The following is a 27,327-nucleotide window of genomic DNA, read 5'->3' as shown; positions in this document are numbered from 1 at the left end:
CTGATGAACACCAAGGACTGTGAACTTTGCAGAGGCTGATTGTTTCCTCTTTCGGGTTTAGGGACTGGGCATTCTTGTTCTATTGCGCCTGACCCTCAGGGCTGGATTAACTGGGTACTTTGTTACCTTAGAGAAGCATACCTGGGGAGGAGATTCGAATGTGTTTGCATCTTGTTAGCAATCAGGAAGGGATACGGACAATCTGAACAAAGGGTTTATTTGTTATAGCACTTAGGAGTGAGGGTAGGACTTCCAGGGACCCAAGCCTGAGAGATCTTGATTAAATGTGAAGGAGGGATGGTGCAGCAAGGTCTAGGTTACAAAAGGAAAGTCTTTTCTTGTCCAGGGGTCCAGGAGAAGAAGAAGAGGACCCGGGGATGCTAAGGTGGGGCAGAGCGGAGGTATAGACCAGCCCTAAGCCAGGGAAGCTGAGATGCAGATCCTGGGAGGGACGAGCAGTCGTTCCACTGACTTCTTGTGTCCCCTGGCCAGCTATCTCCTTTTTCCTCTTTGCAACTTCAACATTTTGACACCGTATTGCTCCTGTGTTTCCTCCCATTTCCTGTTGAGAGGAGGATGTTGCCTCTTTGTGGAGGAAGGCCAGAGAAGACCTTCAAGAAATACCAGGCCCTAGAAAGAAACAGCATACATTGATTCAAATGTTAGCTGAGGAGAAGCAGCTGCCTTTCATATCTGCACCAACAAATGTTAAGCAAATCAATCACCCTTCAAGGCTGCTTCTCAGGGGAGGAAAAGGAAGGGAATTATGATCTAAGGCCAGGAGTCTTAGTTGACTTTGGTGCATTTCAGTGGGGAGAAAACTTTTAGTTAAAAGCTGTTTTAGTGCTGATCCAAAGGGAAATTGAGCCAAGTGAACTACAAAGTAATTTCTGACCTTGGAAAAATGGAAGGCAAAATCCAGCTCCCCCTAAGCACCCCTCCCCAGGCCTAGAGAGAACACTGAGTTGATTATTGCTCTGCCTGCAGGTTATGTTCACTCCAGTAAGATAGTATTTAAATGTATAGTGTTTACCAAGCTGCGGCTTCAGAGGTAGCATGAAAGGTCTAGAAGGGGTTGAGGGGCCTTCGCAGTGGTGAGTTCCATGACTGCTTCCAACTCTGCTCAGCTCCAGCTCCCTCTCAGCCGGAGGCTGCCACTAGGGAACAGCAGTGATGCTTTCACTTCTTCGGGGCCTTTCATGAAGGAGAGCTGCTAAGGGCTTAGGCCCTGGAACTCCCTCAAATATGTATGCCTGTCATTTCTGGTAATGTCTATTTCATATCTGTCATTCCACTTCAAAAATTTTTTAAACATTTCATATATCATGACTTCATATTCTGTATCTGATAATTTCAATACCTGAAGCTCTTGTTGGGAGGCAGGGGGCTACATTTGTTGTGGTGGTTTATTTCTTGTGTGTTTACTGATCTTTGATGGCGAGCTCATATTTGATTTTTATTTCTGAAAAACCTAGAGAACTAAAATGAAGATTCTTTTCTCAGTGAGAATTTGCGTTTGCTTTTGACGGAAGCTAGGACCACTACGGACCACAGAAAGCTTTATACCCTAGTGGATCCTTGGCTAAACTTCAGGGTCTTGGGTTCAGCCCCTCCACTTTGCTGATGGCCCAAGGCTTAGTCTCCTAAAAGCAGCCCTGATATCAGCATTTATCCTCTGGGCAACCCTCACCTTTTACTTATGCTTAACCATTCACAGTACTGGTTTTAGTTCATGGTTTATAAGGCCTTTTTTCGTCCTTGTAGAATTGTTTATTACAAGTCTGGCACTGAAATAACTGCTATATTTTGTATAGGATCTAGTTGTTTTGTAACAGAAATCTTCAGAATTTTTAGTCCATCAAACTGCTGCATTATGAAGTCAAGATTTAAATTTGTATCCTGTCTCTGACATGTGCTAGCTGCATGGAACTTAACCTTTTGAGTCTCAATTTGACTCTCTGTGAAAAGATGTGTAAAAATACCTCGCAGTTGTTCCCATCCATTTCCCACTGCCACACACTGCAAATTGTAATGGGTGACATTCACATGAATGACACACCAGATGTTTATAATACCTAAAACAATTTTGCAGGGAAGTAAAGCACTACAATAGTCTGTATTTGTTACAACCATTAATGTATGTGAGATGTAGTTACTACAAGCACAGATAAGATAAATCTTGTGTTATGTGAAATTTGCCTACCTTTACTAATTTTTCCCCCCACCCAAAATGGCATTTTGGAACAGAAATCAGCGAAAGACTTATTATGTGATAACCTTGATTCTGTTTTAATTCTAACACAATATAAAAAATGTAAATAATTTGGAAACTTTGGTATTCTAAGAGGTCTTTGTATAACGAGGAGCTCATTCAAGCTGCTTTAGGGCATAGGCAGGCTGGTGGCTGCTTTGAAACCAGAAGGCCGTTGGGACTCGGCCACTTCTCTCTCCCTGTGCATATGCCTTCTTTTCCTTATAGCCTCTGTTCACTCCCAGTTTTGCTTCCTCAAAACCTCATCTTGCACACAACTTTCATGGCCTTTCCGTTCTCTATATCTTTCCACCTCAACATCCACTGTTAACTACCTCCTCCTTCCAATAGTTTCAACCTTGGATTTCTGAAAGCAACCATCTGAGGGTCCTGGTTAATCTTCTAGCCAGGGCTGGCTAGTCTGTGAATTGGCTGCCACTGGGTCACCTTTGCCCCAGTCAGCTGTATCTAAGAAGACAGAACCACAAAGTTACAGGGGCATTGGGCAGGGCAGGTTTCCTTAGAAGAAGTCTGTGGGTACGGTAAGCTTTCACTGAAGAAACACTTTACAGCTCTAGGGGAAACAAGGCAAAGGGTTTGTTACACCAGTGTGTCAGGACATGGTGATTATAACAAGCAAGGAGCACAGCAGCTGTTACACACACAGTGCTAAATATGTGAGTTTTCTTCCTGCCAGAAACTTTCCAACCCCAAACTTGTGAGGGCAGGTGGCTTCCTGAGGTTCTATTCCAGCTTTGGGTTTTCATGGAATGAACACATGCATCTGAAAGTATTCCTGGTAGTTGGGCCTTTGATGGACACCCGTTTTAGCCCTAACCCTCCAGGTGTCAGCAATAAGAAGAGGCACTGACTTCTCTGAAGTGACGCAGAGCCCTAGAGCAGAGTTGGCAGGACTAGGACACTCTAATGGTTGACTGGGTGGACTCTGGAGCCAGACCACCTGGTGTGAATCCTGAATCCATCATTTACTAGCTATATGACCTTAGCCAAGTGTCTTTACCTCTTTGTGTCTCTTTTTCCTCATATGTTAAGTAAGGGTAATAATTATCTTTAAACGGTTGTGGCAGAGATTAAATGAGTTGACACACACAAAGCCCTCATGGCACCATAACAATACCCAATAAACATAAGTTATTGTATTATTAAAACTTCCAGAGGTCATCCTGATGATTGTATGCCCCTCCATGATCCTACTTCTAATTCACCTCAGAGAACTATGAGTCGTCTCCTCTTAGAATCACCTGGAAGAGAATTCACAAACACTTCAGAAAGGCCTTATTATATCCCACGGCCCATAAAGAAGTAGAGACATTTCCCCCTGCTCATTCTGCTACAACACAATCTCATGTCTTTTTTGTGTCTCCTTGTCCTCAGAAGGAAGAAGGGCATGGCCCCTGGCCCCTTGTCCATGTGCTAAAGGGATCCACAGCTAGAGACCAGCCCTTTCCCTTTGAACAGTGGTAAGAGGGCCACGATGTTTTAGAGGCAGATGGCAGCAGCTGGAGAGAGGGGAAGGGAAGCTTGATATGTCCAAACTTGCCCCTTCAGGGGCCATGGTCTCTCATCTTTCCTCTTACAACAGTCCTTCTAAAGAATTTTTAGCTTAAACTTAATGATGAAATCCTGTCCCTGGATGAAATCAACCATCCTTATCATGACAGAAAAATGCAAATATCTGGTATTTTTCCATTACACATAGAGGAAACATAGGGAGTCTTAAAAAAGAAATGTTTGGGTGTTTTAATCCTTTCTTCAAAATGTTTCATTCCTCTCCTTTTAGAAGATGATGACGTTCTCCAAGCATTTCAACCAGGTTTGTGAAAGTCTCACTCCTGCTCACACGAATCACATCTGCATATGCAAAAATACAGACAGAGGAACACACAAACGTGATTTTATACGCGTTCAAACACACAGGTATCTACAAAATGGCACTCACACATGCCTGTCTACACACACACCACACACACACACACACATGTACCTGCAAACATTCAGGTTCACAATAGATGGCTACACTACACCCTAACACATACATATGAACAAATAGAAACTAGTAAATAGAGCCATTTCTGCAGCGTTGTTGCCATATACAAGCATACTTCATTTTATTGTGCTTAACTTCATTGCATTTGCAGATATTGCATTTTTCACAAATTGAAGGTTTGAGGCAACCCTGCACTGAGCAAGTCTATCAGCACCATTTTTCCAACAGCATTTGCTCACTTCATGTCTCTGTGTCACATTCTGGTAATTCTCTCAATATTTCAAACTTTTTCATTATTACTATATTTGTTATGATGATGTGTGATCAGTGGTCTTTGATGTGACTGCTACTACTCACTAAAGCCTCAGATGATGCTTAGCATTTTTTTAGCAATAAAGTAATTTTTAATTGAGGTATGTACTTTTTTAGACCTAATGCTACTGCACACTTAATAGACTACAGTATAGTGTAAGCATAACTTTTATATGCACTGGGAAACCAAAAAATTTGTGTGACTCACTTTATTGTGATATTCATTTTATTGCAGTGGTCTGGAACCCAGCCTGCACTATCTCCAAGGTCTGCCTGTACTGACACGGAGTGCATATACACATGCATCTTTGGTGTGGCTAATTCACTACCAGGTTTGGGGATAGGAAAGAGAATTGCATCTTTTCAGGGAGGATCAGAAATCTAGCTGAATTCCTAAACCTGCTGGGTTCCCCATCTCCTCCTTCTGTCCTTGGCTCTCAAGGGAAATGACTGAGTTTTGAACGGAACTGGGGCTGGAGGATTATTCCAACTCAGAATAGTGGATCCTTGAACATGGCCCCTTGAGAGAGTCCAATGGAGTCTAAGTAATGTCCACTATGAAAAGAGAAATGAATAACTCCACCACTGAAAACAAGTGTCCAGAAAACAGCAAGTTTATCCTGTACTAGAGCCAAGGAGCAACCAGGTGCCAATTACATCCCTGGGGGAAGGGAAGGGCAATGCAAGCACAGACTGTGCCCTGTTGTAGGAGAGAGACCGGAGGCAGGAAGGGAGGAAAATCTGAATCTATAAGCTTTCTTTTTATATAAACCAGACTCATAAGTTTTCTTTATTTCAGCTGGAACTCACATCACAGCTGCCCTATTTACTTACCTACCGGCTGCATTCCTTAGAACCAGTTTTTTTCCTGTTCAAATGGAAACCAGGCAGAATTGGGAAAATATTTCTTCAGCCAGCTCCTCAGCACTGCTGTCTGAGGGAGACCATCTGACCCAGATGCCCTTCAAGTAAGTAAATACAGTTTTGCCCTCTCCCTGAGCAGAGGAGAGTGTACGAAAAAGGCAGAGAAAACGTTGGGTTCCAGAGGTGGGCTGATGCTGGGGTTGTTCTATACTGACTTGCCTCAGGTCCGTGGAGTCCAGTGGTGTGCTGGTAAATGTTTAACAACCAATTCTTGGGGCGGGGCGGGGGGCTGATTCGTAGTGCCTGCTGATTTCCATGGCCTATTTGGAACTACCAAAAGTGAAGTCCCTGAACATGGAGTTGGGAAGAGATGTGCACTGGCACTCCATTTCGTAATATTTCTACCATCTGATACAATAGATGTACGTAACCTCCAGAACGTAAGTAATTATAAAACGCAGTAAGATAATTAGTGAGTGATGAGTGTTGAGTATTTATTACCTTTGTTTTTGTTTTCTTTTGTTTTCGTTTTTTGGTTTCTTGGTTTTTTTGGCCGAGCCACACAGCTTGGGGAATCTAAGTTCCCTGACCAGAGATCGAACTTGGGCCCTGGCAATGAAAGAGCCAAGTCCTAACCACTGGACCGCCAGGGAATTCCCACCTTTGTTTTTAATATGATGTAATTGTCAGTTTTTATAATTTAATTTCAAATGATGTAGAATACCTTTAACAACCTGCTCACAAAGTTCTGGAAAATTGAACAGTTAGTTCTTGCAGGCCAGTGTGGGCTGCCTTTAGGGCACCACCGCTGGGATCACTCTGTTACTTAGAGTCAGGGAATAAATGCATTGGTGTTAAAACCACTCCCACTAGAAGCAAAGGCCACATCACCGGGGGAGAGGTTTAGAGTGGGTTCCATTTCCTTAAGGAAGTTCGGTCTTCAGAAGACAGAACAGACAACTGCTTGGGAGAGAACAGAGGTTGAAAAACACCATGTGGGTTTTTTGTTGTTGTTCTACCTACTATGAGTGTTTGACACATGGGTCAGGGGGTTCCACCTTACCCAGGTAGCTCCTAGTTGTATGTGCTTCCACTTACGTAGTTGAGATAGCTTGATAACTTCTAGTTTTATTCCCTTAAGATCCATGTGCTCTAAGGATAGCTCTCTGGCTGGAGTTCCCCAGCATTATCTGGGTCTCAGACCTTTGCCATTTTAGCTGGAGGATCCTGGAGGTGTCTGTGGCTATGTGCTTTTCCTTGTTACTTCCTGGACCCCACCTATAGGAGTTGGGATGCTACTTGTCTCCCAAAACTCTCTTGTGGGAAAACTTCATGCATAAGAGAGACAACATTTTACTCAGCTGGGGTCAAGGGAGGCTACACATCTGCCCCAGCCTCTGATCTTCTGAAAAATTGCTGAGCTTTATCCAAAGTACTCAGGTCCAGAAGTGGCAGTATAAGGAAAAAAGAGTATAAGGATTGAAACTTGAGGAAAATAATCTTATTAGTAGGGTTATAGGGCCAAGAACTGAGGTAGATTTTTTGCTGAAGGATGTACAAAATGTGCCAGGGGCAGAAGGTCAGACAGCAGACAGCTGCCTCAGAAGTGTTTAAAGTGTGGAGAGGTGGGAGTGAACAATGGTAATAGGTTTGGGTCTTCCATTTTAGGGTTGTCTCTGGTGGCCGCCTGCCGGCACAGTCAGTCTCACAATTCTTCACACTCATCAGCTTCTTAGCTACATTGGCCCTGAAATTTAATGACCCTCATTCCCCTCCTGTCTTCATGTCCCTCCTAACCCAGGGGGGATTCTATGGTCCTTCAGTGTAATCACCCCTTGTGTATGTCTTTGTCTTTCTCCAACATGCTTTAATGAGGTTCAGTACTGCCTGGAGATCCAGCTATACTTCCCTAGTAAATTCACTCCCCAATTCCCGACTGCAGTGGATGTATAGCCCCTGCTCCTATTGAGGCAGGTCCCTCTCCAAACGTTGGGCTGATCCCATCTCCCCCTGTCTACTAAAGACCTTTGTCCTGCAGTACTCCCCTCTCTCTCCTGAAACATCAATTATTTCCTCTCTACTTGATCAAAACTCTAAATTTCTTATAAAACTCTCTCTCTCTTTCTCTCAGTACTTCTTCTTCCTCTGCTTCAGGCCAGAAGCTGCAGAGGGCAGAAGGGATGGTGATCAGCTTGTATTCTATGTCCCCACCTTGTGCATCTCCTCATTTTCCCCTCCCTCACTAGGCTGCCTCGTTCTCCAAGGCCGTTGCTCAAGGAGAGAGAGGAGATGCAAGGAGCAGGCAATTCTTACTTGACTGGTACTGTTTAGTATAGTGCTGATATCTTCTGGCCTTAATGGATGTTTAAAGCTGACTTTCTTCACTTGGGCCTAACATATGTTTCTTGGTGATGCCCCTGTTGTGGTCCTTTGATGGCAGCTTCCTTGATACAAACCATGCCTTTCCTCTGGCTGCCCATTTACCATTCCTCCCTTAGCTCATGGGTATCTTTTGGTCTACACCACACATACTCTTGTTGGGGCTCCAAAGTTCTTCTGGGAAGTCATCATGGGCAGGGTCTCTATATAAAGTCACAGATCACCATCCTTATTCCAGGCTCCTATCAGCATTTTGGTCCTACTATCATGAGAGCACAGCTGCTTCCCAACACAGCCTTCTCTACTCCACTATGCCAAGGCACTAGCCAGTCACAATCTCTTTATTACCTTTACAGGCACGGGCCCAGCACCAGTCTATTATGTCTATTATATTCTTCAAGTGATCCCTTAAGACCTAATCACCTTGTTTGATGTGAAGGGCAAGCTTCTCCTCCCCACCTCCAAAACACTTCTATAACTTTCTCCAAAAAAATCAAATCACCTCCCCTTCAACTTCAATCACAACCCTTTAATACCCTTAAGGTTGTTGATGTGCTTAGAATTGCAAAATGGGTTTTAAGATATCTCCTTGCAAATCCTGTATAGATGGTTTAGCACCTCACTCTGGCATGTGGAGTCACTTTGCACCCATGGCTTTGTGCAAAGCCTTTGGGCTCTCAGTCAAGACAGAGGGGGAAAGAATTGTATTTTAGCATCTCGTTACACAATATCCATATCTGTCTGTAACTAAATCCACATGATTTCGCATTATATAAAGCTCGCCGGTTGAGAAAGAAAAGACAACACAAACTGAGTAGTGAGAGTAACTGTAAAGTCTCTGACTTTGTCTGCTCGGGCTGCTATAACAACAGAACACTGCAGCCTGGGGTGGCTTGTAACAACAGATTTTATTTCTCAGTTGTGGAGGCTGGGAAGTCGGAGATCAGGGTGCTGGCAGATTCGGTGTATAGTGAGAGCCCACTTCCTGGTTCAGAGATAACAACCTTCTCACTGTGTCTTCACAAGGCAGAAGAGGTGAGGGAGTTCTCTGGGGTCTCTTTTAAAAAGACACTAATCTCGTTCATGAGGGTTCCAGTCTCATGACCTTCTTATCTCAGGCCCCACCTCCTAACACCATTGCATTGAGAGTCAGGATTTCAACGTATGCATTTGTGGGGATACAAACATTCAGTCTGTAGCAGCCATTTTCATGGTGGACCACCATAGCAAAGGGACATGAACACCCTCCAATTTCTGTTTCTCCTGAGATCTGGCCATTAATCTCTTCCTGGGTTCCTGCATACATTTCTTGAGGCAACTTGAATGGGCCTCTTTTCCTTGCCTTCAAAAGCCCATCCAGGGAACTTTCCAAAACTAGATTTGCTGCTCATCAAATACTTCTCTGTAGGACTGCTCCCCCAGCAACCCCTGATTTCATCTCATTCAGTCCTGCCCTCCAAAGCCAGGCCAGGGGACAACCAGGGAGGCATCAAACACAGGAGCTAAAACCTGAAACCAACAACAACGCAGCAACTTTTCAGGGCTCCAACAGGCTGGTTGGAACCTCTTTGCCTAGTATTTCCTGATTACTTGATAGGAAACCACTATCTCCAAGTGACACTCAAGGGCAGGGGCAGGAACCTTCTGGAGGATGGTGAAACAAGAGGAACATGTCTTCCCCCAGGCTGTCCTCCCAGAAGGCTTTCCTAAAATGCATTTCATTTCCTGAGTTAGAGTAGATACTAAGTTCTTTCTTGGGACAAGCGTTAGTTTCTCCTTGCAGGCCAGAAAGATGCTGCTTGTTCCTCAGACCCTTTTCTACTTTTTATATTTTCTTCTTTTTCCTCCTCTCTTTGGTGGCATTAACCTCTGACTCTACTCAATGGTCTTTAGCAGTTTTTATCTTTTCTAGTCTTCTTCTTGATGGGAAAGTATTTTCCCTGCCTGTCTATATCTAGCTTTTTTGTTCTTGATGGTTTACTACGGACATTTATCCTTTTATTATCTTTTCCCTGTTGTGTTTTTGTTCCTTTGAAGGTCTTAGCTTTTATTTGCCTTTACTTTTCATACATATGTTTACTTTTTGTACATAATTTTAGTTTGTTTCCTTGTAAAATATTTAATTTTTATTTAAAACGTTCTTAAATACCTAATTTTAAAAATAATAATTCTTAAGGTTTGGTTTATTTATTTATTTATTTTTTCCTGTTTTATCCTTTCCCAACTTCTGTTCCTGGCTTTAAATTTTTTATTTTAATTTTCATCTCTTCCTCTGTTTTTTAAATTTATGTTTAGTTTTATGATTTGTTTCTATCATAGCCTGCAAGAGGGGTGGGTGCAGGAATGATAACAACTGGAAGAGGCCACACAATGCAAGGGGATGATGGGCCACTTTCCTCCTGTCCTTCGGAGCTACTCTGCAGGCACCCTCAGAGGCTCCTGAAATGACTCCCCATCGCTCAGGACAAATGTAATTGACATTTGTCCTGCTTTGGGGCAGCCCAGCATCTATTGAGTACTCTTTTGTGGCATCTTTAAGGTATCAGCTTTCTTCTTCACACTTGTCACCACAGTGCTATAAAACCCAGGATGCTCTCCACTGGGGCACCACATCCATGTTCCAGGCAGGAGGAAGGAGGGAGGGGTTGAGTCTGTGGGAAGGAAACACAAGCTTCTCCATGAATTCCCTATACTCTTCTGCTTATGTCTCATTGGCTAGAACTGTGCATCCCTAGCTCTGAGGGAGTCTGGGGTAGTGAGAATAATATAGAACTCTCTAACTTTGTCAAAGCCTTTACTTTTTTTTTTTCTTAAAATAATCTCAAATTTAGAGAAAAGTTGCAAGTATGGTATAAAAACCTCTTTTCCCTGAACTGCTGAGAGTAAGTTGCCAACTGATGCCTCAGCACCCCTGAAAAATTTAATGTGTGTTTCCTACAAAAAAGGGATATTCTCCTACATATTGTATAACTACAACACAACCATGGAAATCAGAAAATTGACATTGGTGTAGTACCACCTTTTAATCCCTAGATATCGTTAATGTTTTGCTATTTGTCCCAAGAATCGCCTTTATACCAAAAGTATCCCTTTTGGAATCACATGTTGCATTTAGTTGCTGCTTCTCTTTAGTCTCTTCCATCTGAACCAATTCCTCAGTTTTTCCCTGACTTTCATGACTTTGACTCTTTCGAAGATTACAGGCTAATTATTTTGTAGATGTCCCTCATTGCTTCCTCCTGATTATTTTCAGGTTATGCATCTTTAGCAGGAATACCACAGGAGTGACCTGTGTTTTTTTCATTGCACCCTAATAGGTGAGGCTTGATATCAGTTTATCCCGTTACTGAAGAGGCTTTCATTACTTACGTTGGTGTCTGCTGGGCTTCTCCACTATGACATTTTTCTTTTTTCCTTTGTAACTAAAAAGTATTTTATAGGCAGTGCTTTGAAACTACTTAGATATCCCATTCTTCATCAAACATTTAATTAATTTAGACCAGGAGTCAACAAACTCTTTGTGTAAAGGGCCAGAGATATTACTATCTAGTAAATATTTTCAGATTTGCAGGCCAGGAAGCCAAGTTGAGGATATTATGTAGGTATTTTCATAATGAGAGGAAAAAAATTTTTCCAGAACATTTTCACTGATGAAATTAAAAATATAATTATTGAGTACAATTTTTTTTGTAGTGCAGATCTCCTAATGAGAATAGAATTCTTTTGGGGGTGGGGGGAAGATTAGACTTAACTGGGGTTCAAGGTCAGTGTTCCCCACTATCAAATTGATTGCAAATGTTCCTCTGCAAAAATCATTCTGAGCCTGTGGGCCATACAGAAACAGACAGAGGGTTGGATTTGGTCCACAGGCCATCGTCTGCTAACTGATGGACTTGTCTTTTACTCAATGGGTTACATTCTGTTGCTAACATGAATTTTGATGTTGAAATTTTCTCTGAGTTGACTGGTACAAGCTCCTTCAAGCTGGCCTCTGTGTCCTTTTGCCACATCCCCATCATACTTTGAGCACTTCCTTGCCTTTGGCACAAGGTGTTCTAGGCTCCTTTTGCATGTTCTCTGCCCCAGCCTTGAAAGCAACCATATCTTCACAGAGCCCTAGTGTCTTTCAGCGTGGAGTGATACTCAGAAGCTGAGCTCTGGGTGCCAAGGATGCTCATTGCTCCTGGGGTGTTACTCTTCCCAGGCCCTCTCAGGGGGCAGAGCTAGGATATACATGTGTGTTTACCAATGCCTCCAATTCCAATCTAATACCACAGGGGTGTTTCTACTCTTTCTCCCTTTCCACACTTGCAACTTCTTTTTCTGACAGAGAGAAACCTGGCTCCTACTATAATTAAAATACTTTGTCATTTAATCAATGCCCCCTGTAAGTAAGTAACCACCTTCCCATTCCCGTTCCCAACCCTGTCCCTTACTGATGCTCTCTTCATCTTGCTCAGGCTCTGATAACCTTCTCTGGGCCACACTTGTGTGTGGAGGTCAGGTCATCATGCCCAGGCTCTGACTCCCATGGCAAGCTGCCCTTTTACTTGGAACCTCTACTCACCTGTTTGGGCTGACAGCCCAGGATGGATGCTACCTTTTTACTGTTCACATCATGAATGTCTTCCTCACACCCCTCCCCTTGGACTCCAACACCTTTTCTGGGCTATCCCCACATGGATACCCTTCTCACTTTGCTTGGGCGCTGACCCCCCACATCAGCATTCCCCCTACTTGTGTGGATGCCTTGCTACTCTGCTCTGGCTCTGACACCACATGCCAGATCGCTCCTCTCCATGGATGCCTACCTTGCTCTGCCTTACCTAACAGCTTCAGGACTGAATTGATCAGGAAGGGGAAGAAGTAAGACTGCTTTTAAAAGTCTTTACATAGTTACTGAGATTTTTTTTGGGGGATATAATAATAGCTAATGCTCATGGTGCTTACTGGGTGCTGGGCATTGTTCTAAACACTGTATACTGAACTCAGGTAATTCTCACAGCCTCTATAGGAGGTTGTGTAATTATAACCTCTAGGTCATAAATAAGGAAATTGAGGCACAGAGAGGTTTAGTGACTTGTCCAAGGTCACTCATCTCATAAGTGGCAGAACCAGGACTCAGGCAAATAAGTTCACCACACACCACAAGCAAGCAAAACTCTTCAGATACAGTTAAGCGCCACAGTGAACTGTCCCTGTTTTCATTCCTTTTCTTGTGTTTCCCAGAGAAAACACTACAGTCATTTGGTGTAAGTTATTCCTATGCATATATTTGTACTTTCATTATACATATAGTATAACTTTGCATGCTTTTAAATTTTATGAATATTATACTGAATGCATTACTTTGCAAATTTCTTTTTTTTCCTATCTACTTCATGATTTTAAGAGTTATCCTTATTGCAATGCATAGCTTTAGTTCATTCCTTGAAATTGCTATATAATATGTTGTATGAATATACCACAATTTATTTATCCAAATACTGTGGGTGGACAATTTAGGTTGTTCACAATTTTCCACTATTAAAAGCATTGCTGGAATTTCCCTGGTGGCGCAGTGGTTAAGAATCCACCTGCCAATGCAGGGGACACGGGTTCGAGCCCTGGTCTGGGAAGATCCCACATGCTGCGGAGCAACTAGGCCCGTGAGCCACAACTACTGAGCCTGCGCGTCTGGAGCCTGTGCTCTGCAACAAGAGAGGCCGCGATAGTGAGGGGCCCGCGCACCGCGATGAAGAGTGGCCCCCGCTCGCCGCAACTAGAGAAAGCCCTTGCACAGAAACGAAGACCCAACACAGCCAAAAATAAATTAATTAATTAATTAATTTAAAAAAAAAGTCTTCCCTACACAAAAGGCATAAAGATATATCTGTATTTTCTTTTTAGAGTTCTAAAGTTTTGCTCTTGAAACATCTAAGTATCTACTCATTTGAAATTTATTTTTGTGAATATTATGAGGTAAATACCTAATTTTATTTTTTTTCCTTATGGATGCCTAATTGTCTCTGCATCATTTATTTAGAAGTCTATCTTTTCCCTGTTGATTTAGGATGCCATCTCTGTTGTTTACCAGGTTTCCACATGTGTGGGTCTGTTTCTGGTTTCTTTAATCTGTTCCACTGGACTGTTTGTCTCTCCCTGTATGAATACTACACTGTCTTAATTATAGTAGTTTTTAGAAACAAGTCCTCATATCTATTAGGGCAAGACTCTCCTCCTTTTGTCATGGCTGAACTTGGCTCTTTGCTTTTCCATATTAATCTTATAATCAGCTTGTCAAGTCTTTTGTTTCTTAGCTTTTTACAACTTTAAGTTACATGTACAAAAACTGCACATTTTTAACATGTACACTTTGTTGAGTTTCAACATAGGTGTATACCCATAAAGTCATTGACACAGTCCAGTAAATTAATATCCCTGTAGCAAACAGACTCTGTGAGCTGCTCTAGCAAATTAATCGAACCCAAGGAGGGGGTGTTGGGAACCTCTGATGTAGAGCCAATCATTCAGGATTACAAGTAACGACAATGTGGACTTGTGACTGACACACTGAATTGGAGGGAGTCATTGGAACTTCCAATCTACAGTGGGTTGGTCAGAAGCACAGGTGATAACCTCGGCCTGCAACTTGCATCTGAAGTGGGTGGGGGTGGGGAGTCTTGTGGGACTAAGCCCTTAATCTGTGGAGTCTGATGATATCTACAGGTGGATAGTGTCAGAATTGAGTTGAATTGTAGACAACTGGGGTCTGAGAATTGTTTGCTGTTGTTATGGAAAGCACCTCCTCCCCTGCAGTGGAACTGGGTCCCAGAACCCCAAATATTCATGAATTGGTGTATCTTTCCATTTGTTTAGGTCCTCTGTGAGTTCTCTCAGCAATGTTTTGTACTTTTGAGTTTAAATATCTTGTACATTTTTTGGCAAATTTATCCCTGGATTGTATTTTTATGCCATTATAAATGGTATTTTAAAATTTCAATTTCTGTTTTTTTGTTGCTAATATATAGAAATACACTTGATTTCAACCTTGTATCATGCAACCTTGCTGAACTCACTAAAAAGTTCTGTAGGCTTTTTTTTTTTTTTTTTTTTGGTAGATTCTCTAGGATTTTCTGTATAGAATATCATGTCACTTGAAAGTACAGACATTTTCACTTCCTTCTTTCCGATATGTATGCCTCTTCTTTTTCTTTCCTTATTGCATTGGCTAGGACCAAGCTGTCTTATAAAGTCATTATGGCACCAAATTGACTGCCATAAAGTCATTCATAATATTCCCTTATTAATGCTTTAATGTCTGTAGGATCTATAGTGCTTACCCCTTCCTCACTCTCGATATTGGTAATATATGTCTTCTCTGTTATTTTTCTGATCAATCTGGCTAGAGATTTATCCATTTTATTGGTCTTCTCCAGGATTCAGCTTTTGGTTCCATTGATTGTTCTTTGTTATATTTTGGTTTTCAATTTATTTTCTGCTCTTTATTTCCTTTCTTCTGCTTTGGGTCTAATTTTTCTTTTTTTCCTAATTCCTTCAGGTAGAAGTTGAGGTTATTGATTGTAAATCTGTATACCTTTCTAACATTAGTGTCTAGTGCTATAAATTTTCCTCTAAATCTTGCTTTAGCTACACCCCACATATTTTTATATGTCTTATTTTCATTTTCATTCAGATCAAAATATTTTCTAATGTCCCTTGTGAATATTTGTTTGAAACATGAGATGTTTTCAGAACTGTTGCTTAGTTTACAAATACTTGGGAAATTTTCAGGTATCTTTCTATTCTTAATATCTAATATATTCCCTTTTTGGCCAGATAACATATTTTGTATGATTTGAATCATTTGAAGTTTTTCATGACTTGCTTTATGGACCAAGTTATCTATCTTAGTAAATGTTCCATGGGCACTGGAAAGCAATGTGTATTCTGCTGCTGTATCACAGAGTGTTCTCAAAATATCAGTTAGGTCCAACTGGTTGTAGGGTTGTTCAACTCTACTTTATCCTTGCTATTTTTTGTCTACTTGTTCTATCAATTATTGACATGGGAATGTTGAAAACTCCTGTTGTAATTGTGGATTTGTCCATTTCTCCTTGTGTTTCTATTAGGTTTTCTTTCATGTATTTTGAAGTTCTAATATTAGGTACATAAATATTTTAGGACTATTGCTTCCTCTTAAGGAATTGACCCCTTTATCACTATGAAATGACTCTCTTTTTCCTGGTGATATTTCTTGTTCTGAAACTTACTTTGTCTGATATTAGTATAGTCACTACAGCTTTCTTTTGAAATAGTAACATGATACATCATTTTCATCCTTTTACTTTTAATCTGTCTTTTCCTATATATTTAACATGGGTATCTTAGAAAATAATTGTCTTTTTAAAAAATCCAATCTGACAATTTGCCTTTTGGTTAGACTGTTAAGACTAACTGCATTTAATGTGATTATTGACATGGTTGGGTTTAAATCTATCATCTTGCTATTTGTTTTCTATTTGTCTCTTCTTGATTTCCTTTATCTTTTTTTTTCCTGTCATCTTTTTGGTTGATAATTTTGATGATTCTATTTTATCTCCTTTATTAGCTTATTAGCTATACTCCTTTGTATTATTCTTTTCGATTGTTGCTTTAGGGTTTATAGTATTCATCTGTAACTTATACAGTCTATCTTTACCACTTCATGTAAAATATAACATCTGTACAAAGTATATTTGCATTTCTTCCATCCCAACTTTTGTGCTATTGTCATATTTTACTTCAACATATGTCATAAACCCTATAATAAATTATTATTATTATTACACTAAACAGTAAATTATCTTTTAAATGTATATTTTTTAATTATTAAAATTTATATTTATGCAAGTATTTACCATTTCCAGTAATTTCTTTTATTCTTTTATGTATATTCAAATTTTCACCTAGTATCATTTTCCTTTTGTACTTCCTTTAACATTTCTTATACTGCTGGTCTGCTTGTGATCTTCTCTCTTTGCTTTAAGACTTTATCACTAGTTTTAAGCAATTTGATCATGATATGTCTTGATGTATTTTTCATGTTTCTTCTGCTTAGGGTTCATTGGGATCTGTAAGTTTACAGTTTTGATCAAATTCAGAAAATTTTTAGTAATTATTTCTTTAAATATGTTTTCTGTTCCTCTCTTCTGGGTCTCTGATTATATGTATATTATTCAGTTTGATGTTGTCCCTCAGTTCACTGATGCTCTGTTTATTTTTTATCAGACTTTTTCTTGGTGTTACATTTTTAATTGTTTCTATTGCTATGTCTTTCGGTTTTTAAAGTCTTTTCTTGTATAGAGTCTAATAATACGTTATAATCTCATCTAGTATGTTTTTCAACCTACAGAATTTGATTAGGTATTTTGTTATGTCCTCCATACCTCTCCTTATCATGTACACTCATTCCTCTACATTCTTGAACACACAGAGTATATTTATCATTATGTTTTAATGTTCTTGTCCACTTAATTCTATCATCTGTGTCATTTCTGAGTTTGTTTCAATAAATTTACTTTTCTCTTCATTAAAGGTTATATTTTCCTGTCTCTTTGCATGCCTGGTAAGTTTTGCTTGGATGCCAGACTTTGTGAATTTTACACTCTTGGTTGCTGGATTTTTAAAATTATATATGTATTTAAATAATTTTGAAGTTTGTTCTAGGATACAGTTAAGTCATATAGAAATAGATTGATTCTTTCTTAAACTGCTTTCAGGCTTTGTTAAGCCTTTAGTCTAAGTCTAATTTGGCCTCACTACTGAGGTAATACCAGTATGAGGACTCTACTTTATGCCCCATGATTTAGGAGATCCTTCCCCTCTGGCTTGTGGGAATAAGAACCTACTTTCTTGAGCTGTGTGAGCAATGGGGATTGTTCTGCCTCCTCCTTTAAGTGGTTCTTCCCCCAGCCTTGGGTAATTTCCTCATATGCATGCACTGATCAGTACTCAGGTGAAAACTTGAGGGAACCCTCTGTAGATCTCTGAAGCTCTCTTTGTGTGTAGCTCTCTCCTCTCCAACTCTGCCCTTCAAAGTCTGGCCAACTTGGACTTCCAAAACTGAACTTTGATCCTTAATTCAGAGATCACTTCATTTGTTTCCCTTCTCTCAGAAGTCATTATACAATGCTGCCTGTTGTCCAAAGTCTGAAAATCATTATTTCATATATTTTGTCAATTTTTAAAAAGTTGTTTAAGGTGGGATGGCAAGTCCAGTCCCTGTTACTCCTTTACAGACAGAAATGGAAATCTTCACTATCTTTACTTGCCTGGTTGTCTACAACCCCAAGTACTTAGAAAAAAATTTACATATTTGCAGAGATAGATGTGACAAAATTCCAATACATTAGTACATAAATCCAACATTACCACCACTGTGACCCCCTCAATAGATAATGTTCTGGGGGATGGCTCCTTCTATGGGGGGGGGGGATCAGGTAAGGTATGCAGCATGGGAGATAGCCTATGGTTAGTGAGAAATTTCTGCCCCTTTTCCACTCAGATCCTATCAGACTATAAGTAAATGAATGTGATGTTATTATTGAGAAAATCTTAACATTTCTCAAAATGCAATAATATCTCCCATTTAAAAAACAAAACAAAACCTCTCCCTACACTCCTACTCCAGCTATTGCCCAATTTCTCTCTTTTTTACAGCTAAAATTCTTGAAAGAGCTCTCTAAACTTGCTCTCTCATCTCCTCTCTCTTGCATTCTGTCTGGTCAGGCTTTGGCTTCACCATTTCAGTGAAACAGTTCTTGTCAGGGTCACCAGTGTCCTCCATGCTGCAGACGCAATGATCGTTCCTCATTTCTTATCTTCTGTTGTCTCTCATTTGGACATAACTTATCATGCCCTCTTTTGAAACCTTTTTTTCCCCTTGGTCTTTGGGAAATCACTCTCATCACTCTCTTCCTACCTCAATGGCAGCTCCTTCTCAGTCTCTTTTGCTAGCTCCTCCTCATCTTCCTGACTTTTTTTACCCATACTTACTACCTAGATGATCCACCAAGTCCATGGCTTTAAATACCATTTATATATTGATGATTTCCAACTTTACATCCCTATTTCCACCCCTTATCCTGCATTTAACTCCTCTCTTCAACTGCCTACTTATTATACATCTCCACTGGATATTCAATAGATATTATTAAACAAGTCCCAAACTAAACTGATCTTCCCCCTCAAATCCATGTACCCTGTAGTCTTCTCCTTCTCCATAAATGGCATCACCACCCTACCAGTTATTCAGGTAAAAAAATTGGGGCTAGTCTTTGCTCCTGTCACAGTCACATGCAATCCATCAGCAAATTCTGTCAGCTGCACCTTCAAGTCCAATAATTTATTACCACCTCTACGAGTACACAGTAGTCTAAACTGCCAACAAATTCTCCAACAGCTTCTTATTCCACATAGAGTAGGCTCAAAGTCTTTGCTATGGCTCACAAGGCCATTCATGATTAGTCATCCTTGCTAATTCTCTGACTTCATCTCCTACTCCTCCACCCTCACTCTGATTCTACCACCCTGACCCTCTTGCACATTCCCTCCTTGTTCACCTGCACCTACTATTTCCTCTTTCCAGAGCACTTTTCCCCCAGCTATCCCCATGGCTTACTCCATCACTTCATTTGGGTCTCTACTCACATATCACCTTACCAAAGAGACTGTATCATCTTTCCTGCCTTATTCATCTGTAAACATTTATAACCACTTGCCAAGTTGTTGATTAAGTAATTATCTGTTTCAGCCCCGCCTCCCACCCCCACTAGAATGTACCATGACAGCATGACTGAGAATTGCTACCATTGGCTATATAATAAATTATTTTAAAAAACAAACAGTAACAGAGGAGAGTGAACAACAGGATCCAATGCATTAGAGAAGTCCAAACTGGTAAGTACTGGAAAACGTCTATTGGACTGGGCAGCTGGAAGGACTAGCAACATTGAGAGCAGTTTGTGCAGGTTGTTGTTGGCTGGAGGCACCAGACTGCAGTGGGTTGAGGACGTCCTTTCCTTCACAGTCTCCTAGTTCTTCCCTCAAAAAACTCTTCCTCGCCCTTCACAGCTCTCAATCCTAATAGTCACACGGTCATACCTGTGTATGAAACACTACCCATGAGGCATTGTCAGTCCCTGCTCTCCAGCTGGGCACAGTCTGGTGGAGGAGGGCCCAGGGAGCTCCCAATCAGATGGGGTGTGTGTGTGTGTGTATATAGAAATAATAATAATTAAAAAACAACAAATGTAAAAAAGCAGATCAGGAAGACACCTAAAGTCAAATGAATGCATGCTAAAGGGATGCCCAAGAGAAGAGGTTGACTGTGGAAGAAAGGCAGGGACACCCCTGCTGGCTCTGCAGCACCAGGACTGACTGGGATGTGATGTCCGTAATTCATAGCTGATCAATCCTGGAGGGCCCAGTGCTCCAAGCCCTTTGGAAACCACTCTCTTCTCTGACAGCTGAACCCTTCTCCTCAGAGGCCTAGGGCAGGAAGGTTTCTCAGTGAGATGTACTCTGGTCCCCCACAGCCAGGATGATGGACGAGGAGGCAACAGCTGCTCAGGGCAGCTGAGACCAGTGGGGCTGAGCAGGGAGAGAAATACAGCAGCGACACAGCTCTGTGTGTAGAGAATGATGAAGGCTCAAAGGCAGAACCCTGGGGAGCACCAAGTTTAGCAAGGGGAGTGCATGAAGAAAGCAGAGAAGGGCTTTCAGAAAAAGATGGAGAAAACAAGAAACGCGAAGACAGTTTCACCATGAGAGAGGGAACGCCAAGAGTGACTGCTGAATGCTCCAGAGAGGTGCCTGCTGTAAGGCCTGGAAATACCTCCTTTAGATTTGATCATTAGGAGATCTCTGGGGAAATTGGGGAGAGCAGGATCAGTGGAGAGGAGGAGGCAGAAAGCAGATTTCAATGGGCTGAGCAGCAAATGGAAAGTGAGGAAGGGTGTACAAGGTCAGTGGGGTGCCAGATTTAGCAAATAAAAATAAAGGATACCCAGTTAAATTTGAATTTATCTGAAATTTGAATTTAAGATAAACAATGAATAATATTTTTAGTATTAGTAGAATAAACCAATTATTCATGGTTTATCTGAAATTCAAATTTAACTGGGCATTCTGTATTTTGTGTAGTAATCCTAACAGGGTGGCATGTGGACTTCTCTCTCAAACAACGTGGCTGGGAATAAAAGATGAGTGCCAGGGCCATAGATGGAAGGGGACCCAGGTCAACGGAAAGTTATGTCTAGATGGGATTGTCTGAGCATGTAGAGCAGACAACAACACTTCCTGTGGTCTGTTTGTAGGCTGAAGGGAAAGAGCCCATAGTGGGAAAGGCTAAGGACACAGTTGAGGGAGTAATTGATTACGTAAACCATGGGCCTCTAGCCAGGGTGAGAAATCACTTCCCACCCATAAAAAGCAGACAGTCCCTCCCCAGCCCTCCATCTCACAAAAAGCTCAGGAAACACGAATTTCCAATTTTAATTTGCAAGTTGTTTGCTGCTACTTTGAAACTACAGGATTGTGGGTTTAATATGGAATCTTTCTGGTAAAAATTTTTTTCTTTTGTTCTGTCTTTTTCTTGGTGTTTTAATGGACCACCATAGCTGCAAACATTTTTCTAAATAGATGAATCCACTTTGTCAACTTCATTTCTCAAAATCCCATCACCAGAGCAAATCATTTTTAATGGCTAGATTCCATTACCAGTTCAGGCTACAAGCCTGAGTTTTTGAAGCAAATAAATCAGATTAGTGCTGTAACCCAGCTCCTCCTTCCTCTTTCTCTATTTTAAATCTTACCGTGAATGGTGAATTTGTCAAAGCCCCTTTTGATGATGAAAGATTGATATCATTTGAGTCACCACATGTTATATTCAACAGCTGTTTTTCTTCCTCATTACACCCTATTCCAGGGTCACATCTGGTTTGAAAAACTGGAAAACTGATGTCTTTTTGTTTATTTTTGTTCATTTTCCTCTAATTCCTTAGATTTCTGCCAGATTGGTAGCCTTCGTGACTCTTTTGTTTCTATGCTTGTGTGACAGAAAGAAAAAAGCACCCCCCTTTCCTCAAATCCTAACCCTAAGTCTGTCTGGTCTTAGCCCAGCCCACAAAGGCTAATTCTTTGCTGGGTTTTAGGCATGTGGGCCTCACAGCAGAAGCAGCACTGTGGCTTCCACTGCCTTTCCTAAGAATGTTCCTGGCTGCTGTTGGGACATTAGCAATGTCCCTCCTTCATAAGTGTCTCTGAGACTTTTAGTAAGGAAAAAAATAATAATAATAACAACATAGGGATACACAAATTCCTTTTTTCCCAAATTACTTGTTCTATATTAGCTTCAAAATAAGAGTTCGCCAGCTTTGTGTTAAAGAAAGCACCAGTGGACTGCCCACTGTACTGCTTGTTCTGTTTCTGATCAGCTCCAGGCATCAGCAGAATCCATGTTAAGTGGAGAACAATTACTTTGAACAGATATCCTCAAGATAACCCATAATTTTTCCTTTTGCTTCCTCTCTCTTAGTACTCTGATTAGAGGTTGGTCGTCTTTGACATCTGGAATTCAAGACTGGGTCGGGGGAGGTTATGTTTGGGACCTGATCTCAAATGAAATATCTCTACCCAGTTAATGAGTAATTTAAGCGTTTTTCTGTGGTGCTTATCCCAAAAAGTAGACAAGTGCAGAGAGGGCTGGAGTTAAGCTGGGGCGAGGACAGGACATGAAAGGGAAATTTCTTTATGGATCAACATATTTGCAGAGTTTCAAGCAGGTGTGGTACCAACAGGCCCCTCTGTTGACTGCTTCCTTCTGCTAAGCTCACCAGGGCATCAGGGTGGAGTGGCTCAGTATCAGGGACGATGTCTCCTGGAACATGTGGCCTAAATCACCTTATCTGACGGTTGAAGTTCTCAAACTGTTCAAGCCAGAAAGGACTTTGAAGTCCCTGTAGCCCAGGGTCTGCCAGACTTTTAATTTCATGGTCTGTTAGGACTTCGGGGGGGAAATAAGGTTAAACAATAACAGGTTGTCAATTTTTATTTTGCCTATTGAACAAATAAAATATTCATTTTCTGTCATCATTTCAAAAAAAGGCACTTTAACATAAAAATATGAAAGACTTTTATTCTTACTCTTAACATAAAGGTTATATCCCAGTTCTTTCCCAGAAGGTCAGTGTCAAGCTTACACCAATGTTACACAAATATATTAGAATACGTGTGTGGACTTGCATGCATCCAAATGCACACATGCTTATCATCATCCACCTTAGTTTTTCCTTAACACACAGAAGCTGTAGTGTGCTGATTGAGTACATGAACTCTGGGGCCAGAATACCTGAGTTCAAACACAGGCTATACTACTCATGGTCTGAAGAACCTCAGATGAGTTACTAACTTCTCTGAGCCTTGGTTTTATCATCTATTAAGAGACAGTGATTACACACTTTTCCAGATTTGTTATCAGGATTAAACGAGTTAGTATTTGAAAAGGATTTGGCACAAAGGAAACATCTGGTAAATAACAGTCATTATTATTATGTTTCCACAGACCAGGAAGTCTTCATAAACTGGCCTCTGGGAACTGCAGATAGAGCAACGCTTTCCTCTTCCAGATAAGGAAAAACTGGTCTAGAGTAGACGTGACTTGTCCAGCTAAGGTCCATGACCAGTTACTGAACATACTGAATAACTTGAGTAGAACTCAAGTCTCTTGACCAAGTATGATGTGTCTCTGAAGTTTCCTAGAAAAAATTGAATTTGACAAATGGCTGGAATCACTGGGCATCTGTCCAGTGCCTGGAGGGATGGGCAGGGAGCTAGCACTTTAGTGGGGCACAATGAGGTCAATCAAGAGCCACCAGGAAGTCTGGCTACTGCTGCCTTCCTTTCTCTTTCCTCCAACCCCAGAGAAAAATGAAAACAGGAGTAGGTTACCACCTGGGGATGAGGGGTGAGGGAGTCCCCACGTGAGGCAAGAGTAGGTGAGTAGCTGCGCTTTGCAAATCTTCCTCTTTCTGCCTTCAATCCCACCACAGAACACCTGCTGAGCCTCTCAGGTCCCGCCTCTCACAACTCTGCTGGGGGTGCCCCCCTATGCTGCATGAGGTCCTGCCCTCCCAGTCACCAGTCACAGGGAGATGCCCCAAAACTATGACTTGTTTTTGCTGTTGTGATTTGGGGGCTATTCCTCATTTCCTAAGCCTTGGTGAGGGCCACTGGGTCAGGTAGGACTGCGTTTAGTGGCTGGTAACACATCCATGTCAGTGAGGCTGCTTTTCAATTTTACGTAGCAGGAAATCAGGTTGCCTGAGGCAGGCTCCTTCAGCCTCTCTGCTCCATCATCCTTTGCTTATGACTTTCATCCTCATGATTGCCTCCTGATCCCATGTTCCAGGCAGGAAGAAGTAAAAAGACAATGATAAAAAAGGAAGGGGTGGGCCTATATCAGGAAATCCAACCTTTCTCACAAAAGCTCCAGCAGCTTCTGCAGATGCCTCATTGGTCAGAGCTATGTCAGAGCTCCTAGGTCCAAGGGAGGCTGGGAAATATGTTGTGTCTGGGCAACAAATTGTGATTTATTAGTAAGGAAAGAATGGATAATTGGTAAGAAACATTGTCTGCCAGGAAGGCATAATGAATAAAATTGAGGCTTTTTGTTTCCCTTTATCTCTAAAGTCTACTTCACCAGGTCACGTTTGAAGGAACTGTTAGTCCAGCTCCAGAAACCTTGACATCTATATGGGTCTTCACTGAAACCTCCATGCACATGTGCAGCAGATCACACGGCACACCTAGCCAACCTTTTTTACAAGCCTTTTTATGCTATTATCTACCTCCTCTCAGTACTGCCCCAACCTCCCTCTCTTGCTAAACAAAGTAAAACAGGTGTATCTTCACTCACACCTCTGACCTCTTGTCCTATGTTTCCATGTTTTTCTTCACTGGTCTCTGTGCCCTTTCTTGTGGAAATTGACTTGGTCTCTGGGCTTTTACAAGTCTAGGCCTCTACCCATCACCCCTATAAGCACAACCATGGCTGAAAACAAAGAATCTGGGAGGTTACATTGGGGCCTGTAACACATCCTTTTATATTTCCCCAGCTACCCAGGTGATGAGTGAACCCACGTAAACTCCAGTCCTGTTTACATATACCACATCTGTAGACACCTGTCAGGGCCAGTGAGACCCTCTCTGCCGCCATGGAGACCCGGCCGCAGCCTTCCCGCTCAGCCTCCTGCTCTCCTTGCACTCTGCTTTAGTCCAAATTTTCCCTCTCCACGTTCATACCCATCCTGTTGGATTCAGCCCAATAATTTTCATTTACTTCTTCAAAGGCCCACTTAAGACTGACTCTGAGAAGACTCTCTCAGTTAAGCTCACCTGCCTCCAAGCCAGCCAGTCCACTGTGCTACTCTGAAAGCAAGCCCCTGGTTTACATGATTTTTATTTGACTTGGTATTCAAATTTTGGATCTCATGTCTGTTTTCTTTATAGCTGTTTTCTCTCCACCATTAGGCTGTGAGCAACCTGAGGGTAAGGGTAGAGCCTGGGTCTCCCATCAACCCTCAGAACAAAGGTTACTCTTTTTTTCTAGCTGGTGTGTTTTGGGCACCTTCCATGTGTCAGACACTGAGGGAGGTGCTGAGGATATAAGGCAGATGAAGTCCCTGGCTTCCCTCTTCTGGTCCTTTTCCTGCCCCCAGGATGGTTCTCTGCCTGATCCATCTGACTGACCACTGTCATGATGGAGATGAGGAAGGACATTGGGATTCAGGCCCCAGAGATGAGCCCCATCACTGTCTTCCTGGACTCCAAGTTCATACCACTCTGGCAGCTCCTCTGAAAAGTCCCCAGGTCTCCTCCCAGTATCCCGGCTTCCGGTGTTACTGTGTTGGCTCTGCCTGCCTGCCTGCCTGCAGCACAGCCAGGGACTGAAGGAGCTTTCATTCCAAATGAGGGCAGTCAGCTGAATTTCTAAATAACAGATTTTTTCCACTTCAATTTTTCTCTTTTGCCCAAATAACACATTCATTTTGTGGAAAAGGGATGGGGCAGTTCTTCTAAGGGTTAAAGATTTTATGAGGAATACCTGGGGTATGGGCAGGGCTCAGCCAAAGCCCTTCTCCTGTTGGGAGGGAAGGCAAGAGGAAGCAATGGAGAGGGCTCTCCAGCCCCTAAGGAAGACAGAGGGGATGAGGTCAAGTCAGGGAGCCAAGCCTTTTCTCCTCCTACCCCATTCTCCACCCACCATTCCTTCATCTTTTTCCCTTTTTTTATCTTCTTCTCTTTCTCTCTTCTTTCCTGTTTTCTTCTGTCCCTCTCCTTCTTTGTTCATGCATTCATTCATTCATGCATTCTCTCAGTGGGCATTGCTGTAACAGCTGCTATATGTCAAACACTGTGCTATGAGCTAAAAATACAGAGTCAAAAAGTCAAGGCTCAAGGCTTTTACGGTCTAGGGCCTGTGGAGGGTGGGGCACCCAGATGACAGGCTCGGGGGAGGAGTGACAATTGGCAAAGAGAGTTAACTGCTAAGTCTCCAAGTACATTCAGAGTCTTAGGCAGTACATCTAAAACAGGGAAAACTGGGGTCAAGGAGACAAGACTCAGAGGAGCTCCAGTGTGTATCCATGCCGCCTGGCTCATTAATCTCTCCTATCCTATCCTAGGCAGAGACATCTCAGTGGGAAAGAACATGGACTATGTGGGCAGGCTGCCCCCCATTCAAATCCCAGGTCTACCACTTTCTGTGATCATAACAAGTCACTTAATCTTTTATTTATTTATAACAGATTTTCTTTTTCTAGGGCCATTTTGGGTTCACAGCAAAATTCAGCAGAAAGTACAAAGAGTTCCCCATGTACAACTGCCTCCCCCTCCAGGCACAGCCTTCCCCACTATCAACATCTTACACCAGAGCAGGACATCTGTTAGAGTTGATGAACCTACACTGACACATCATTATCACCCAAAGTCCATAGTTTACTTTCAGGTTCACTGTCGGTGTTGTACATTCTATGGGTTTTGACAAGTGTGTAATGACATGTATCCACCAGTACACTCACTGTCATACAGAAATAGTTTCACTGCCCAAAAAACTCTCTGTGTTTGCCTTCAGTTGGTCTTTTTATCCTCAATTTCTTCTTCTTTGGGCGATCATGGGGGTAAAACGTGGTAATATATCATACATGAGTGCCTTGCTTTAGGTGTGAGTTATTAGTATAATATTCCCATGAAAAGCCCAGAGGCCCTCCCCCAGTGGGCCCTGATCATATTGCACGGTATTGGAGGAAGGAATGAACCAGGTGGCGAGGGGTGAACGCTCTCTGGAACAGCGAGATGACACGCTGCCTCAGCTGGTTGGGTGGTAGGCTACTTGGGGGACAATAGTGGAAGGAAGATATGGAGATGCACGGAATTCCAAAGGGACTCTGGACTGCTCTCTGCTCCCGAAGTAACCCATCCAACTTTATCCAGG

At 41.9% G+C, this 27,327-nt stretch overlaps 1 long non-coding RNA gene across 7 annotated transcripts in view; it reads left to right on the top strand.

Annotated features, from left to right (window-relative positions):
- LOC309631101 overlaps positions 1 to 27,327 on the top strand; it is a 148,561-nt gene that overhangs the window by 34,367 nt on the left and 86,867 nt on the right. For 2 of the 7 annotated variants that reach the window (XR_014246056.1, XR_014246057.1), the window contains exon 4: positions 5,371 to 5,539. This is a non-coding gene — a long non-coding RNA (uncharacterized lncRNA). The other 5 variants (XR_014246058.1, XR_014246059.1, XR_014246060.1 and 2 more) reach the window with 5 other exon arrangements.

Source organism: Balaenoptera borealis (genome assembly GCF_965194805.1).
Source record: "Balaenoptera borealis genome assembly, chromosome: 1".
NCBI classification, from domain to species: domain Eukaryota; kingdom Metazoa; phylum Chordata; class Mammalia; order Artiodactyla; family Balaenopteridae; genus Balaenoptera; species Balaenoptera borealis.
Note: the sequence above shows the minus strand (reverse complement) of the source record. Positions and strands in the feature narration are given on the sequence as shown.